Source organism: Lepisosteus platostomus, chromosome 5, assembly GCF_059453375.1.
Source record: "Lepisosteus platostomus isolate fLepPlt1 chromosome 5, fLepPlt1.hap1, whole genome shotgun sequence".
In the NCBI taxonomy this organism is placed as follows: Eukaryota; Metazoa; Chordata; class Actinopteri; order Semionotiformes; family Lepisosteidae; genus Lepisosteus; species Lepisosteus platostomus.
In genome coordinates, this window is record NC_142615.1 from 60183220 (window position 1) to 60202355 (window position 19136).

Consider the following 19136-nt stretch of genomic DNA (forward strand, 5'->3'; position numbering starts at 1 on the left):
CTATCAGTGGGGAGGAGAGCAGAGTAATGTAGCCAATTCATAGAAGGATTGAAAAAGGAAGGCAATCTCTGGTCTACAAGTGGGTGCATCGCAACCACCTCCGGTTGTATCGCCCTTCTCAAATGGCGCCGGAGGACACAGAATAGGGTTAAAAGTCTAAACCCGATCAAAGAGGGGGGTGCCCCTTTGTAGTTGCAGGTAGTTAGGTACTGTAGTGTAGGTCCTGCTAGGAAAATATATTCAAAAATATAGTGGAACTGTACCATGTGCCTCATCTGTGTTCCAGAATGGGAATCCTAAAACTGCCACGGCTGGTCCTGACAGTACTGGTGATCGCCTCGACACAGCCCCTTGAAGTTGTGGAACCCGGTCCTCCTACCGGCATAATCCTGCAGGACGCTCCCAGATTGTTGTTAACAAATTGCAGAACATATACTCAGCGAGTGTATGTACGGCTGGACCCACATGATGTGTTTCGGAAGCACATCAACATGAACATTAGGGTGTCCTATCATGGTAGGCAGTGGGCTGGGGATACTGTATGGCATGCCCAGCTAGACACTATACACATGCTCCGCCAGCTGAGGAAGGCAACAGTCACCCAGGAGGAGATGACAGGCCTCAGCCGCCCCAAAAGGTTCTTGGGGGGTCTGATTGCCGCGGCCTCCGCCGTGGGTTCGCTATTTTCAGCGGGTCTGTTTGCTGCTAACACTGTCACCCTGACCACCCTGAGAAGGCAGGTGTCTGGGTTACGTAAGGAAATGCCAGAAATTGTGATAAGAAACAAGCTCCCAGACGGGGATGCAATTAGCTGAGCCTGGCTATCATGATCAATGGTCATCCATTGACGCCTATCTGTCTAGGGAGTGCCGAATGGACATTTGGACTGCATTCCTAAGTGTCAAGAGTAAGTGACTCAAAATCTCACCTTGATCAACCAATCAGGGACGGGCAGGGCGTGGTAATACCACGTGGGTCTCCAATGCCTGCCAAACTCTCAACCAATCAGCACACACCTGTGTCTTGGTCAAAAAGGGAGCGCAAGCTCAGGTCGGGGCTCTCCTTGGCCATTTTCGCGCATCCTCAGAGACAATCACGTGACAACTGCTGTTGTCTGCAAAGGGACTTGGAATTTGTACTAAGCGCGAGGCCGAGGATCCCGTACGTACTCAGAATTCTACCAACGTGAAAGCTCCGCTTGATCAACGGCAGCCTACAGTTGGACCCTCGTCAACAACCTGAATAGCTTATTCAGAAGCAGCGCTGGACCGGGAACGAACCAGCTTCTTCCCAGGCAAAAGAGTGACTTGTGAGGACTCGCGGTCACACTCTGTGCATAGAGACTTTCTACTAGCCAGCCGGACTCTCTCGGAGTCTTGCGCGCCACAGTCAGATTCCTCTGCCCGTCCTACTCCGAGCTGCACCTCGACTGGTTGGCCGGTAGCCAGAGGACGCCAGGACAATGCCCATTGGACAACCGCTTGAACAGAGGCTGCAACAGAGCCTGTCAGCTGGTTTGGTGTTCGTGCCGGGAAATTCCAAATCCATACACAGTGGATAAGTAAACCCCATGTTCTACATTGCGTCTCGAGAATTCAATTGTACCTCAACACAAGTTGTTATCAATTTAATTCATGAGTAATGTATTTACTTCCGAGTTTAGAGTAACAGTGGGTAATTACACTGATTAGCGATTTGGTAACCGAACGATATATATTGACATATATTCTCTGTTGTGTATCTCTTTGTGTTGGCATCTCTTCGAGATTATATACCTTGTATATTGATAACCCTCACAGTAAGGTCTGCCGCTCGTATCCAGGCAGACTAGTATATGTTTGGTGCACAATTTATATGAATAAATGTATCTCGTGTATTGAACCCGTGTGTGTGCGTTATTAGTTGTTCTGACGATTGATTTTCTAAAAGCTACAACGAACAACCTCGTGATTACTGCTACAGTTAATAATTGTCTCAGTAAACCCATCAAACCTCTACAACCACGATACACCACCATAAACAATATTAATTTAGGAACATAAACATATAGTGTAAACTGTATATGGCTGGTATTGGTAGTTTAAAGAAAAAATACACACCAGTATTCCACTTTCTTCCTAAACATTTTAAGCATCAAAGTCTTACATGTGGTAAGATTTTACCACGTTTTGGAAATGTTTTTACATGCTCCTTCTGACCATCTTAAGTTTATATACTTTGTGAAAAGTCATAAGATATTAACATTTTCTGTGAATGCGCTCGTTATCGGAGTAAACAAAAGCATACTTTTAGAATTTGATTAATAGGGAATATAATATGGAATCACGTACCTAAAGAAATTAATAACGATATAATTATTTTTATGTACTGTAGCTCAAATAGTAGTATAATACACTTTCTATGGATACATGTGCTTCTACGCAACGCAGAAACACATCCACAAGTAACATTACCTAGCTAAGAGAGGACATTGGCTAGCCAATATGATAAATACAGTGGAAAAAAGCAATTGGGAAAATAAGACCTGCTGATCTGTTATACATACCAGGAAGAGAACAGAATATGATTTTTTTCTGTTCGAAACGTGTGTTGTCTTTATGAAATTCATGTATTTTAAACGTTTAATTAAGAAGAAAAAAACTTACAGAAAGATACTAAGCTGATCACGAGATAGAAACATCACCCGTTTTTCGCGCATAAAAAGTGGCTATTAACTGGGTGAACTGTTATTAACTGGAGTGAACTGGGTGAAAACACATAATATAAAATAAGATACAATCTACAGACATTAAAACCGGTGTCATGGAAATATAACTATCAAGGAAGCCACAAGAGAGAGTTCTCACCTGAGTAAGGTCTTTTTTTCAATATTGCAATATTGGGAGCCCTGCTTCCACTTCGAAAAGTGCAACCAGAGACTCAATTTGTTACAAGCAGTACAGGGTTTTTATAAGACATTGCGCTGTAAAAAAGCTCAGCGCTTTGTCCCTTCTAAAACTTCCCCTTTCCCTAAGACAAAACAGATTACATCATAGAGCGAGAGAAGAAGCACTAGATTTGTTATTCAAAGCTTATCAGTTACTTTCAGCTAATTCTAACGACACAGACAGCATATATTGTTTTGGTACATTGTCTTCTAAAGTAACCTAAACAGTGTACTTTGTTGACGAACTGTTTTCTAAAATTCTGCACGTACTGTAGCACAGCAATTACATCCTTGAAATATATTATCTAAAAGCACCAATATATTTTTTTGCAAAGCTCTCTTCATTTAAAGAATCAATTTACTTATTAGATTTCCACTTCAATTCCCTCCTTTTTATTCTTGAAAATGATTAAAAGTTAGATTCTTCATATGGACTCCCAGGAGGCTCCCATACTTCGGATTCTTGCGTTCTTATCAGAACATACTGATGCGCAAACATATTCATTACCATATTTCAAAGCATTGGAATAATATATGTTGTACAGCAACACAAAAACAGGAAGACAAGTATCACAGCTACTATAATCAGTGTTAGTAACTTAAAGAAAAACATTCCCCCTGGCCCAAACAGTGATTCTAACCAGGAGAGAAATGGGTGAGGCTGTAGAATGAGGCATTAAAACATATACATAACAAGATGCATTAAATTTCTTTAACTTTACAGAATGATTTATAAGTTTATACCACAAATTACTCATATCCCCCTCATTATCAGTTTCATTCAGCCAGTTTGTATACAAAAAGGCTTCGAATTTAGATTCTTCCTCTTTCTGTGTGGTGACAGGCTTCCACATAAAAAGGAAAAAGGCTGGGCACATCAGTACCAAGCATGTGATCCCCATCTATCCCTGTGGAGACATCACTCCTGCACTTTGCTCAGTTTGTTTGTGACCTTTTTACAGTGGGAAGCATGAATCCAGGGCACCCTTTCTGTGACTTTCACAGCAGTTGCAGTGGTCAGCAGCCTTGGTACGGCCCCTCCACCATTTGACTCACACCCAGGTGTCCGACAGAGTGCATTAGTCGAGCTACAAAGGGCATTAGGCTGTGAGGGCATGCAGAGCGTCCAGTGTGCTGGCAGCACCACACTCTTTTCTAACCATGTCCTTTTCTCTGCTTTAGAGGCCTCAGCCTGAATATCCTGTAGCTGTCCCCTTTTCACCAACAGAGGTCTCACAGGGGTCTCAGACTCCTGTTCTACCAGGACTGTGCACCTGACAGCTACATCTGCAAAGTTGTTCCCTCGAGTTACTGGAAGCATTTCTTTATTATGTGATTTACACTTTACCACAGCTACTTCAGTCAGTAGCTGCAAAGCTTCTAACAGTTCAGAGACAAACCCAGCATTCTTGACTAGAGTCCCTGCCATGTTGGGGAAATCCCTATTCCTTCACTGCCATCCAAAATTGTGGCATACACCAAATGTATATATACAGTCTATATAAATTGCTACAATTTTCCATTTAGCATATTTACAAGTTTCAATTAAATCTTTTCATTCGGTCTGCTAGTTCTACACCAGATTATCCACAGTTTATACAGCCAGGCAGGTAGCCTGCACAACACATAAACACGGCCCCTTGGCCACCGCATCAAGGGGTCCTGAATAATAATAACCCACCAGACGATGCCTATCTCCATGCTCCTGCACCAGCACAACGGCTCACAACCCATTTCTTTCACTTACAGACAGATTACATACAGATGATCCGTCTGAGGGAATACAGTCCAGGGCCAGTGTCTGCAAGAAAGCTTGTTTCAAAACATCAAAAACGGTTTCTGCTGCAGGGGTCAAGGCAATTTTGTCTTTAGACTGCACTACCCCCCTTAAACCAATACGTCACTAGACAAGCTCGTTCCGAGAAGGCATTCACCCTGGCTTTATCATGTAGTTGGTTTTATACTCCTTTTTTTCCTCTTTAGATCCAATACTTGGAGTAGCCCGGCCTTATGGATTCCCTCATTAGGTAAAACAATCACAATATCACATAACTCTATTGAGATAGTTCACATAAATTCTATTTCATACAGTAATTCCTTGTAAATGCTGCAGGGCATCCCAGCTCAATAGGTCTGGGGTGTCCCCCACCCACATCAGTAGTTGAAACTGTACATCTTTTCCCAAGCATACTGTGACAGCTTGTATCTGCTTTAAACGCAACCCTTGCACCCCTTCTCCTGTAGCCTCCTGTTACCCGTTAGAAAACTTTATATCACATCTTTATGCAGTTATAGTCTAAAAACAGGACAGCTGTGCTCCAGTTACTGCACACTGTAAGATTATTTCACTTTTATTTAAATCCTGAGATAAATTTATGAAGGCTACAAAGGGGCTTACTAGATTAAATCTATTAGTTCACACACGGCTCTCGTTTCAGCTTCTGACATGTTCTTTAATTGTGAAATCAAGCCTCTTTCTTACAATTTCTCCAAAAAACACCCTTTGTTTTAGTAACTGCACACCAGCTTATTAGTAGTTTTGTCTGTGGGGTCTTGCCCCCCTTTCCCCCAGGGCTAGTTAACTCACCCCCCATCTGGATATGCCCAATCAGGAGATTTATCCCAGTCCTCATTATTTTCTTGAAGGGGTCTTATATCTTGGTATAATAAAGTCGCACAATAATTGTGACAAACTGGCAGCTCCTTTCTCTCCTCCTTGGGAGTCTTTTTACCTCCCATTTGCAGCGCTCGCACTTCTGCATGCATGCTTAGCGAGTTATTAAATCAAATCTGTCTCCGCTCTCCGTAATATCAGGAAAACACAGTTGTACATTCTTGTCAACATCAGGTTTTAACCCACTCAAGTAAACTTGTTTTATTACTGTGGAAGTATCTTCATTCACTTCCTTTTCATCAGCTAACCCCAAGAATACTATCCATAAAGTTATAAACCTTTCTGTAAAATCTAAAACATCCTCACTTTCCTTTGCTAACATGCTGTTACTTTTTTCCAATCAGTTTTCGGTGGGTAATGCTCTTTCAAAAATCTCCACACTAATTCCCACCCTTCTCCCAGATTCTCTCTTAAGGCGTTCTATTTCTTCTTTTGCTTTTTCTTTTTCTACATATATAACTTCGTTTCATTCAGCCATTGCTTTTAGCTTTTCCGTCAGGGATTTTGCGTATCATCTATGATATTCTGTTGAATTCTCAAATATTCCTCTAAAATAAAACCCTTATCTGTTTATTTTTATCCCAATGTTCATACACTTTTCTACATTCCTGTTCAGCCTAAATTCCGTCTGACAGTCCATATTTCTTTGCATTAATCTAATTTGTTTTCCTTCACACCAAACCATTTTCACGTTTCCCACGTGCCCTGCGGAATACCCCAGTCGAGACAAACTGACGAACTATCACAATACAGGAACACGGACCAGGTTCCAGATCCTGGCTTTAAACACACAGTTACCATTTTCGGCTCTTCTGCGAGTACAGTTCTAGTTACTTCAGCTTCAGAAAAACCCTGCACCCACCACAGCAACATGGAGAGGACAAGCGACTTTGTAGAAAAGAGGAGTCCTTACCTCTTTTTAGAAGCGGCCGCCTAACTTTTCCTCTCCATGTCCGCGTGGTTTAATTTAGATGGATACTTCTTCATCATTTGGGTCATGTATCCGCCAATCTGCCTCCTCCTTTTTAGAGGACGTTGTAAACCTTTAGGAACAATATGATCTAGCAACAAGGTTATGTCACTGTAATTAGGCTTAAGACAATCAAGAACAAGGCTTACCTTTCTTTTAAATTCTTTACGATCATCAGGCAATTTAGGAAAAGACTTGACTAATGCAAATAATTCACTAGGAGACCAAGGTCAATGTACATATGCTGGAGTTCCTTCTGGACCTGTAAAAGTGCACATTGGCATTTCACGAACAAGTAAAAAGGCTTTGGCTCCGGACCACTTTCTAATTTTGGTGGAGACTTTTTCTTTTTAGTACGCATGGCCATGACTTTAGCTGCAGCTTGCTGTTCTTTAGTTTCAAGACTAGTCTTTTTTGAAGCTTCCCATCATTTCTGTGATTCATCTTTCCCAGTTTTCCAATTCACTTTCTTTCCTTTCTTCTCATTCTCTTCTAAGTTTTCCCTTAACATTTCTATTTTATCCCTGTCATCTCATCTTCAGGAAACTTCTTTTCCTAATTCCACTTTCCCCTGTCCATTCTGACCACTTACAAAGATCCTTCATAGTTATGGGCCCCTAATTATCATATATAAATTATGTGCAAGTTCCCTTACACCTATTACCAGTTCATGAACATAAAAATTTTTTTATTCTGCCGGGACTCTAACCCAGACTATAATCGTTTACACCTATTCTCGCTTCTCTGAATTTGTCGTACATGTACTTTTGCTGGACTGCTCGGTCCCATTTTCGTCTTTGAATTTTCATTCCCCATTTTTACCAATCGGTGCCTTACTTAGAACCTTATCACATGAACTACTCCGCAGAGCAAACACCACACGTCTGTGTTAAGATAAGTTCTTTATATGTGTCCCAGACTGATCAAACCCGCGTGAGAACACCCTCACCAGCCTCCCATTTCTCTGCAACAAAAAGATCACTTACTGATGTCAGACTGCTGTGAATTTTCCAGATGGGTCTCTCGAAGGATAAAAAGTTTATCCCCCAAGGTTCGTCCAATTTGCTAAAATTGTCCGGGTCCGGATGAAGTTTCAGCAGCCGTCCGCGCTCAGGTTTGTGATCCTGTACAAGCCCCCAAATTGTCATGGAAATATAACTATCAAGGAAGCCACAAGAGAGAGTTCTCACCTGAGTAAGGTCTTTATTTCAATTTTGCAATATTGGGAGCCCTGTTGCCACTCTGCAAAGTACATCAGAGACTCAACTCATTACAAGCAGCACAGGATTTTTATAAGATGTTGCAGTGTAAGGGAAAGTTCAGCATTTTGTCATTTCTAATACTTCCCCTTTCCTTAGACAAAAACAGATTACATCACAAAAAAAAAAGAAGCACCAATATATTTTTTGCAAAGCTTATCAGTTACCTTCGGCTGATCTAATGACCCGGACAATACATAGTGTTTTGATACACTGTCTTCTAAAAGTAACCTAGACAGTGCGTACTTTGTTGACGTACTGTCTTCTAAAAATCTGCACGTAGCACAGCAGTTACATTCTTGTTAGTTCTGAATAGTGATTCAGCTGTCCACAGTTCCGACCTGTTCACGAGGCCTGCTGCTGGTGCTCACCTCGGGTGGATCCTCTGGTTACTCTCTGGCAACCTCCGCTCTAGACTCTTAGAACAAAGGAAAGTTCTGGCACTCAGACATACTGGCCGTTCTGTGGTTGTCCGGGCTGAGTCTCAGGATGGTCAGGAGGCGCTCTGCGAGAATGTCCTGCCCTTGGGAGCCTTCTGCTCCTGGGCCGTCCTGCCCTGGAATTCTCCTTTGAGATTCTCCCTTTAGAATTGTCCACAGAATCTCTCAGGCTCTCTGTGTTGCCTGTTTTTACCTGGAGGAACTTCAGCTCATTGATTGGCTGAAAGTTCCATGGGCATGAGAGTCCCACGTGGGTTACTCGGCCCTACCAGTCCCTGATTGGTTAATCAAGGTAAGATATGAGTCACTTACTCCTGACACTTAGGAATGCAGTCCAGATGTCCATCTGGCACACCCTAGACAGATAGGCGTCAATGGATGACCATTGATCATGATAGCCAGGCTTAGCTAAGTGCATCCCCATTTGGGAGCTGTCCCTTAACAAAAGAAAACATATTTAAATCAGCCTGCATGAATAGTTTCTCTGTGGCTGCACCACAGAGATGAACAGAGAGATGGGGCCTCAGTTGGAAAAGCACAGCAACACTTAATTATGTCTTATTTACAAGCATTGCCGCTACAAGTGAAAGACTGAAGTGAAATAGAGCGGGGACGAAGGCAGTGAAGAGAGAGAACGTGGGAAGAAGAGAAAAATGCACGGGAAAAAAAGCAGCGTCGTAAAAGAGGTGACGGAGCTGTCCTCTCTATAAGAAGGGTGCCATTGAGCCTTGCTCTCGCTTACGGCCACACCCCCTTGAGCACGCCTGATCTTTTCTGATCTCGGAAGCTAAGCAGGGACGGGCCTGGTTAGTACTTGGATGGGAGACCGCCTGGGAATACCAGGTGCTGTAAGCTTTTAAGCGCAGGAGGCGCCCTATCCCCGCTCGCTCGCTCATTCCCCTGTTCACACGTGCAGTGCGGCTTTTCTGTCTGTTTATTTGTCAGCTTTGGCGAAACACGGGTGCTTGTGTATTAGTGTGAGCGTTTTTTATTCTGATCATGAACAGTTTTACAAGTCCGCAAAGGATCGAGGAAAGGTTTATCGCCAGCTGAAAAGAGACACAGCGCTTCGGCTGTGGAGACTTGTTCGGCTGGCGTTCTGGGAGTCGCATTTTTCAGAATTGTATTGAGATCGTTTTCCACAGAGCTCAGATGTCAAAGCACAGTAGCAGCTCTCCACAGAGATCCTCTATAGCGCCCTTTCTCCTGCAGCTCCGTCCTCATTCGAAGGAAACAAGAGTGAAAGGCTGAAGTGAAATAGAGCGGGGACTAAGGCAGTGAAGAGAGAGAACGTGGGAAGAAGAGAAAAATGCATGGGAAAAAAAGCAGCGTTGTAAAAGAGGTGACGGAGCTGTCCTCTCTATAAGAAGGGTGCCATTGAGCCTTGCTCTCGCTTACGGCCACACCCCCTTGAGCAGGCCCTCTGATGTCACAGGGGGCGTGGTCAGCATGAGAGCAGGAAGAAGGATTTGTTTGTCTCAAGTAAGACTTTGTTTTTTGTGAATTTTTGTGGTTTCTTGGTGTTTTTGGTTGATTTTGAAGCCCTCCCCTTCAGCCTAGCACTGTTTGGGGAGGGGAGAGGCTTTTGGTTTTTTGTTGTTGCTTTTTTGTTGCTTTCTGAGTCCTGTTTGTGTTTTAATGGTTGGAAAAATCATGGAGGCAGAGAATGTTATTGTAGTGGAGGAGGAGAGTGGTGTAAGAAAGAGAAGGATGAGGAATTCAGACCGACCCCCCTGGCAGGTTTTTGCAAGGGCGCATACTGTTGTGGTGGATGTGAGCGGCATGGAGAAACCATCTGCGGGTGCTATTATCGCAGCGGTGCACGGCATCTGTGGGGAGGGCTCTCTTTTTGCCTGCCGCCCCCAGACGCCAAAAGAGTTTGAACTGACTCTGGACTCAAAAGATCATGGGGACGCGGTGGCTGTGGGGCTGGATGTGCAGGGCACACCCTGCTACTGCCGCTGGCTGGAGCGGAAGGAGGTAGTGGTGTCCTTCCTCCACCTCCCGGCATATATCTCAGACAAGACTATCAAGGAGAAGCTGAGTAGCTGGGAGGTGAGAGTGATTTCGATCATCAGGATGCGCCACTACCCTGGGACCACCATTGCTGATGGCACGAGGTTTGTTTGGATTCGCTTTCCCGAGCATGTAGCCTCGTTGCCATACAGCACCCGCTTCGCCACGGCAGAGGGGGAGCAGTACTTCAGGGTCCTCCACGACCAGCAACAAAGGGTGTGTCATGTCTGCCTGGACTCGGGGCACATCGCCTAGGACTGCCCTGAGTTCCTCTGCTATGAGTGCAGACAGCCCGGCCACCGCGCCAGGAACTGCACCGCTGCCAAGTGCCCGGACTGCCTCCACGCGCTCATGAGCTGCACTGCGAGCCGGAGCCGGAAGATCCAGCCGCCGCAGGAGCAGCTGCCCACAACGCCGAGGGGGTTGAAGATGGACTACGAGTGGCCGCTGCAGCTGAGCATGGAGAGTTGCCAGCAGCGGCGCCCTAGGACCCTTGTGAGCCAGCAACGCCCCAGCCGGTGATGGGGGAGAAGCAGAGGAGGCCCCTCCAATCCTGGGTACAGCGCAGCAGAAAGGAGCCGGGACCAGCCAGCATCTCCACCAGCGGGGGCGCCCCGTTGCTCTAACAAACCTAACAAACCTGAAGAAGGAATGGAGGATGGGTGTCTTGAGATGGATGGGGCAGGGACGGAGGAGGGGGAATTACAGAGCATGGAGATGGAGATGGAGGGGGAAGGGGAGGTGGTGGAGATGGATGGGGTGGAGAGGGAGGACAGGGAGGAGGGGGAGGGGAGTGGGCAAGCCGGGGTACAACCGCCTGGGCCCTCGAAGGCCGGGATCCAGTGGCATCACGTCAGGCCTCAGCCCAACCTCAAGCCCAGTTCAAGAGTTGTCCGCAGACCCATCCCTGATGTCTCTGCGGTGGCGGAGACAGGAGGTGGTGAGGAAGCAGCAAGTGCTGGCAATGAGAATGTGGCAGAAAGGGCGGGGAAACTGTTGTGCGGGCCGGAGAATTAACTTCACTCTTTCCCGGCCATATACGTGATGGCATCTTTCGCCTCTTTAAATGCCAACGGGCTGAGGGACAGAGCGAAGCTGGGGGCAGTGTTAGCTCTGCTGGGGCGGACGGATGTTGTCTGCCTCCAGGAGACCTTCTGGGACGAGGAGTGTGTCCGGAAGGTGCGAGCACAGTGGGACTGGGAGCTGTTTTAAAGCAAAGCCTCCGGCCTGTGCAGGAGGGGGGTGGCCGTGCTGGTGAGGAGGGGAGTGTACGAGAGCGTAAGGCTCCTGCACCACGACACGGGCGGCCGGCTCCTGCAGATCTGTCTCGGGTTTCTGGGACAGTCCGTGCTGCTGAGCAACATCTACGCCCCCAATGGGGAAGCTGAGCGGCTCGCCTTCTTCAAGCAGCCAGGGCTGGTCGTCGGAGATTTTAACTGTGCACTGAGTGCGCTCAATGTCGCGGTTGGGATGATCTTTAAGAGCAGCGCTGCTCGCAGCTTCCTGGAGCGCAGTGCGGAGGCTCACGGGTTCGTGGATGCGTGGTGTCAGGCTTATGGTGCGCAGAGGGACTTTTTTCGGCGGCAGGTTGTTGAAGGTGTCTTGAGACAGAGCCGGATCGACCTGTTGCTGGGGCACATGAGTCTCTTCCCGTGCCTGAGCCGGGTGCGCTATGTGTTCACGACCCTGAGCGACCATGCTGTGCTTCACTTCTCTGTAGCAGGGGCACAGGAGGACCGGGGCCCCGGCCCCTGGTGCTTTAATAATGCGCTCCTGGGGGAGGCTTCATTCTGTCAGGGCATAGAAGACCTAATCCGGCAGCAGGTGCAGTGTCCCCTGTATAGGTCAGAAAAGCTGGTCAGGTGGGATAATCTCAAGTACGGCATCAAAGAGTTCAGTATCTCGTATGGCCTGTCCCAGGGGCTGGAGAAGGCCAGGCGGGAGAGAAAGCTTCGGGCTCGGATCGCCTCAGAGCTCGGGCTCCTGGCAGATCACGGCGGGGGCTGCGAGCTCTTGCTGGAGCTGAGGGGTGAGCTGCAAGCCCTGGAGGAGGAGAAGTGGAGAGGAGCCAGGGTGTGCAGCAGAGCCCAGTATCTTGCCAAGGGAGAGAAGAGCACGAGGTTCTTCTTCGGCCTGGAGCAGGAGAGGCAGCGCAGCTCCTTCATCGAGGAGCTGGTGGGAGAGGACGGTGTGCGGCTCTCTGCCCCCGAGGCCGTTAGGAATGAGGTGTTTTCTTTTTATAGCGCCTTGTTCTGGTCCGAAGGGGTGGGTGAGTACCCGCCTGTCACAGAGCGATCGTGAGCTCTGTGACAGTGCGCTGAGCTTGGAGGAAGTGCTTGAAGCACTTCGGGGCTCGTCTCCTAACAAGAGCCCTGGATGGGACGGGCTCTCCTCCAAGCTCTACAGACACTTTCAGCAGTCCCTGGGGCCCCTCCTTCTCGAGGTGTTCCAGGAGATTGCCAGGACCGGCGCTCTGACCCCATCTATGAGAAGGGGGGTGATCTCTCTTGTCTACAAAAAGCAGGGGGATCCCTCCCTTTTGAAAAACTTTCGCCCGATCAGCCTGTTGAACACGGACTATAAGATACTAACTCGTGTTCTCTCCCTCAGGCTCGGGAAGGTTCTGCCCAGGATCCTGTCGCCTTCGCAGACCTACTGCGTCAAGTGGAGAGACATCGCGGACACGGTGTGCTCCATCAGAGATGTTGTGGACCTTATGCGGGAGCAGCCAAGGGGTGGATACGTCCTGAAACTGGACCAGGAGAAGGCCTTCGACAGGGTGGAGCATTCCTTCCTGTTTGAGGTCTTGAAGAGCTTTGGCTTCGGCGAGGCCTTCATCTCCTGGGTGAGGCTCGTGTACAAGGGGATCGTGAGCTGTGTCAAGGTGAATGGTTCCCTCACGAGCTTCTTTCCAGTGACCTTGCCTGGGGGCACCGCCACCTCGTTGATCTACCAATATGCTGACGACACCAGACTGACGTTGGCGGAGATCTCGGCCATTTTAGAGGTGGTGCAGGCCTACTGCGCTGCCTCGGGCGCCAAGGTAAACTTGGAGAAGTCTGAGGTCATGCCGGTGTGGAGGGCAGACCTTGCCCCGCTCTTCGGCTACCCTTTCAGGGTTGAGACGGGTCACCTGAAGGTCCTTGGCGTTTACATTAACGCTGATGAGCAGGCCACTGGGCTTCTCCTGTGGAAGGAGAAGCTCATTAAGATGAGGGCCAATTCAATCAGTGGAGACACAGGTCCCTGACCCTAAAGGGAAGGGTCCTGCTCGTTAACACACTGTGCCTGTCCCTCTTGTGGTACCCACTGTCTGTGATGCCTCTTCCTGAACGGGTAGAGAATGAGATTAGGCAACTGGTGGTGGGATTCGTGTGGGAGGGGAAGCCTCCGCGGGTCACTCATGACATCCTCATTGGGGAAATCTCCAGGGGTGGGCTGAAGCTGTGTGATGTAGGCCTGAAGCTGAAAAGCTTTAGGCTGAAAGTAGTGGAGAAGTTCCTTGACCTGGATAATGTCAGCATTTGGAAGATTGGTATGGCAAGCTACCTCGAGACTTGCGGGGGCTTGGGGCAGGAGACCCTCCTGGTGAGGCTGACTCCGGGGTTGATAAAACATCTGCCCTCCTACACGCCGGAGACCCGGGCCCAGCTTCTGGAACAGCCTCTGTTCCTCAACCCCCTGCTGGTGTCTCGATGGAACAGGCAGCTCTACGAGGCTGGCATATCCAAGGTCAAGGATCTTCTTTATGAAGTAAAGGACGGATTTCTGCCCACCCAGGCTATTGTCGACGCTGTGCGAGAGGTCGACGACGAGCTGCCTGTCAGTAAGATCCGTCAGGATTACGAGCAGCTCAAACTCGGTCTCCCGGACAGTTGGCTGGAGAAGCTCCATCTACAAGACGGGGCAGCAGGCCCGGCCTGGCCGGAGCTGAGGGTGAAGTGGGGGGACCGTGGGGTGGACCTCCTGGGGTGCACCACCAGCATGTTCTACAGGCTGATGGTGGCGAAACGCTTCAGAGTCCCGGTCTCAGAGGTGTTCTGGGGTAAGATCTTCCCCCAGCTCGAGCCAGGGCGTACTTGATGGATCTGCTGGATGGCCTGTTTCGCTCTGTTCAAGGAGCTGTTCTTGACGGGGTGCCCTGGAAAGAGCTGTTCCTCTTTGGGTACCGCGGGTCTGAGGGGGGGGGTTAACGCCATTTTAGTGAACCTCCTCCTCAGCCTAACGAGGACAGCTGTTTGGGAGAGGAGGAACTTCATGATGTACAATGGCCTGAAGCCAGACCTTGTCAGGCTGTACATTGCCAGGGTGAAGGACTGCTTCTCTCTCAGCCTGGCCTACTGCAGGGCTGAAAGGCGGATGGCCGACTTTCGCAGGATCTTCTTAAAAAATAACATCTTTGTGGACCTGCGGGAGGAAGGCCTGTACTTCCGGCTCTGAGATGGGGGTGTCTTTGAACAAAAGACACACACGGCTCCACCCTTTTCCACCCCTGAATAGCATTGGAGAGTTGAATAGCATTCAATTCACATCGAATAGCATTGGCCCCTGAATAGCCCCTGAATAGCATTGGCGAAGCTCATCACTGGGCCACTGGGCACAATTTCCCACTGTTTCCATAGTGTAGTAGTTATCACGTTAGCCTCACACGTGGAATGTCCCCAGTTCAAAACAGAGCAGCTTTTTTTGTTGCCACGCACACTGTTTGGGGATTTGCCTAGCGCTGTGATCGAACAGACCCACTCACCTCTTAGTGTGGCGGGATCTGCACAGTGCATGTCGAAGCGCTTTCTGCTTTCACTTCAATGTGCTTCCTGATGTCGAGTCGTGTGCTGTGCAGAGGCTCTGAAAGCGAGAGCAATGAAAAAGTGCACAGCGCTGTGAAAGAAAACACAGAGAAGTGAAAGGCAGTCCTTTCTCTAAGACCGGGGTAAAGTTAGCTTGAAGTTCGAAAACGATTTTGGCACGCCTGTAGTGCTTTCGCGAAATCTCTTAGAGTTACAAAAACACTTGCTTTGTGTATAAAATGCATTGTGAATGCTTTCTCAGCCTTCACTTTGTCATTTTTATGACTTTTTTTTACCACGCTCAAATATTGTTTTGTCCATATCTTCACAATGGAAGCACAGAACGTCTTCAAACCAAATGCATTTTAAAGACCACAACTTGTGGAAATTTCCACATTCTCTACATCAAACTTTCAGTGAGCTAATTTCGTTTTTCATCGATGCATAATTACGCACTAACTGGAACCCGGGAGACCGCTGTGTGCACATGTTCACAATGCGAGAAATACTGTTCAGTACGGCTTCATGCGAAAAACCCGTATATGACCTTAGGAAGCAGAACAGTGCAGTCTCCAATTACCCAGACTGTAAGATGACAAGATGAGTTGATGGAAAGAGCACAAAAGTTCAGCTCGTACAATAGGCAACGAAGATCCCAGCGTCGTCATCGCACTTGAAAGGACTGCCTTGAAGACCAAGGGCAGTGGGCGGTGCCCGGTAAGAGGGGCAGAGGCGGTAAGACATGATGCCGAGACACATGAAGCAAGGGGGATTAGCTCAAATGGTAGAGCGCTCGCTTAGCATGCGAGAGGTAGCGCGATCGATGCCCGCATCTTCCAGGTCTGAATTTGGATCTCCGAAAGCCTGGTGCTCTCGTTTAGCCTCTGCGACTTCTGACAGGTGCTCCTCCATTGCGGAGAGAATGGCCTTCAGTTGTCAAGCGTTGAAGGGCCACACCTCCTTCCCAACCTCAGTCTGCACCGAGTGCGTCTCCGGCATTTTCTCGTCCAATTTGTCAGCTTAGCAAGTGAAAAGTATATCCGAGTGAAAACAGTGCTGATAATACTCTCACGAATTGTTAGAAGACGTGCTTTTGATCATCGATTGCTTAACAATCACATTCGTTCGACTTGAGCCATCAAGCTCGTAGTTTTCCTTCAAATCTTGAAAGCTCTCAGTGAGAACATCATAGGCTGCAGGACGCCCCGTAACTTGATTACTTCAACAGAAAGAAGAGCAGACAGCTCCACAAATATGCGAGGCGCAGAGAGCGCAAGGCGAGCCGCACACGTTTCGGTGGCTGAGAGAGGGCAGTTTTTGCTTCTGCATTTCCCAAGTAAGGACGCATGACAACAAGCGATCGCGGTGCTCATCTACGACATAGTGGTGATGAGTTTTCAGTACGTGTTCTTTTGAACGAGCAATGAGGTTGCCGCCTTGGACAGCTGACTGCACGCTCTCATTGTGCCACGTGATGAGAATTCACCAGGCTCGTTCAGTCATTAGTCACATTCCATCGTTTGCCATAAGCAGACGCTGCGAAGTGATGTGGATATCAGTTCCCAGTCTTGTGGAAGAGGAGGAAAAGAGCACACGAGGGCTCGTCCGGGAGTTGAACCCAGGACTTCTCGCACCCTAAGCAAGAATCATACCACAAGACCAACAAGCCACGGCAGCACTTTCCATTTCAATCTGTCAGCGAGCTTGAGGATGGGGGAGAGGCGTCATTCACTCGTCCATTCAGACCTTCATCAATAAGTCAAGAAAGCCGCAATTACACGACTGCCTTGCAGACGAAGGGCAGTGAACTGTGCCCGGTAAGAGGGGAACAAGCGGCACTAGGTGACGCCGAGGCATAAGCCCCAGCGAAGGGGGTTGGCTTGTATGGGACAGCGCTTGCTTTGCATGTGGGAGGTAGCAGGATCAATTCCCGCATCCTCCAGGTGTGTGCTTAGAGCTTGATGTGCTGAAAGGTGTCCTTCAGCCTGTGGTCACGCCTTGCATGGAGAGCATCGTGCAGCTGTCAAGCGTTTTGCAGCCACGCCCCCTTTTCATCTTCTCTCTGGCTTAAGCGTCACTCCGCCACTCTCTTGACATTTCATGTCAGCATGTCAGAAGTCCGAGTGATATTTTTAATGGCTGAGTGAGGGCACGATGCTGAAGCAGAGAGGCCACTTCAGCCACAGAGACTTGTGCTAGGTGAGATCTGAAAGACGGACTCGCAACAGAAACAGACCAAAAATGTATCGGTGAGATCAAAAGGCAAATGCAACATTCAGCAGAGGGCGTCTAAAGATTAGGGAACAGGCGACTGAAATCCATGTGAGGCAAACTTTCCGGTGTGTGTACTGCAGCTGGTCTTGTTGGCGTAATTGGTAGTGCGTCAGTCTTGTCATCTGAAGGGCCTGAGTTTGATCCTCACACGGGGCAGGGCTGCTTCCTCTCTTGCTCTTTTCAAACACTTGCGGCAACTGTTCGCTCATAACCACGTCTGGAATGCGTGACCTTTACACGGGCGAGAAGCAACGCCGCATCCCTTTTCTAAAGAACATTCACATTCAGAAATAAGTCAAGAAATTTGCCATTACTTTCGCTCGCACTGCTGTCAGCCTGCCGATGTTGCCAAAGAAAGATTCACTCGGCGTCAACATGACAGAACAGCGCTCACTTGAAAACAATGTTCCACACTCCGTAAGCAAGAACTTCAGTGTTTGCAGTCACCCGATATGCCGATAGTCAAAGGAGCGCCAAACACGAAGCGTCAAAAGACAAGATGAGTTGATGGAAAGAGCGTTGAATTGATGAGCACAAAAGTTCAGCTCGTACAATAGGCAACGAAGGTCCCAGCGTCGTCATCGCACTTGAAAGGACTGCCTTCCAGACCAAGGGCAGTGGGCGGTGCCCGGTAAGAGGGGCAGAGGCGGTAAGACATGATGCCGAGAAGCATGAAGCGAGGAGGATTAGCTCAAATGGTAGACCGCTTGCTTAGCATGCGAGAGGTAGCGGGATCGATGCCTGCATCCTCCAGGTCTGAGTTTGGATCTCCGGAAGCCCGGTGCTCTCGTTTAGCCTCTGCGACTTCTGACAGGTGCTCCTCCCTTGCGGAGAGAATGTCCTTCAATTGTCAAGCGTTGAAGGGCCACACCTCCTTCCCAACCTCAGTCTGCACTGAGTGCGTCTCCGGCATTTTCTCGTCCAATTTGTCAGCTTAGCAAGTGAAAAGTATATCCGAGTGAAAACAGTGCTGATAATACTCTCACGAATTGTTAGAAGACGTGCTTTTGATCATCGATTGCTTAACAATCACATTCGTTCGACTTGAGCCATCAAGCTCATAGTTTTCCTTCAAATCTTGAAAGCTCTCAGTGAGAATATCATAGGCTGCAGGACGCCCCGTAACTTGATTACTTCAACAGAAAGAAGAGCAGACAGCTCCACAAATATGCGAGGCGCAGAGAGCGCAAGGCGAGCCGCACACGTTTCGGTGGCTGAGAGAGGGCAGTTTTTGCTTCTGCATTTCCCAAGTCAGGACGCATGACAACAAGCGATCGCGGTGCTCATCTACGACATAGTGGTGATGAGTTTTCAGTACGTGTTCTTTTGAACGAGCAATGAGGTTGCCGCCTTGGATAGCTGACTGCACGCTCTCATTGTGCCACGTGATGAGAATTCACCAGGCTCGTTCAGTCATTAGTCACATTCCATCGTTTGCCATAAGCAGACGCTGCGAAGTGATGTGGATATCAGTTCCCAGTCTTGTGGAAGAGGAGGAAAAGAGCACACGAGGGCTCGTCCGGGAGTTGAACCCAGGACCTCTCGCACCCTAAGCGAGAATCATACCACTAGACCAACGAGCCACGGCAGCACTTTCCATTTCAATCTGTCAGCGAGCTTGAGGATGGGGGAGAGGCGTCATTCGCTCGTCCAGTCAGACCTTCATCAATAAGTCAAGAAAGCCGCAATTACACGACTGCCTTGCAGACAAAGGGCAGTGAACTGCGCCCGGTAAGAGGGGAACAAGCGGCACTAGGTGACGCCGAGGCATGCGCCCCAGTGATGGGGGT

At 48.4% G+C, this 19136-nt stretch overlaps 1 non-coding gene and 1 pseudogene across 1 annotated transcript; one reads left to right on the plus strand and one right to left on the minus strand.

Moving 5' to 3' along the window:
- Positions 1-9005: 9005 nt before the first annotated feature.
- On the plus strand, positions 9006-9124 carry LOC148670448 (5S ribosomal RNA; annotated as a pseudogene).
- Positions 9125-18857: 9733 nt separating this feature from the next.
- On the minus strand, positions 18858-18929 carry trnap-agg (transfer RNA proline (anticodon AGG)). Its single transcript has one exon. It is a non-coding gene; the product is annotated as a tRNA-Pro (tRNA).
- Between the last annotated feature and the right edge of the window lie 207 nt (positions 18930-19136).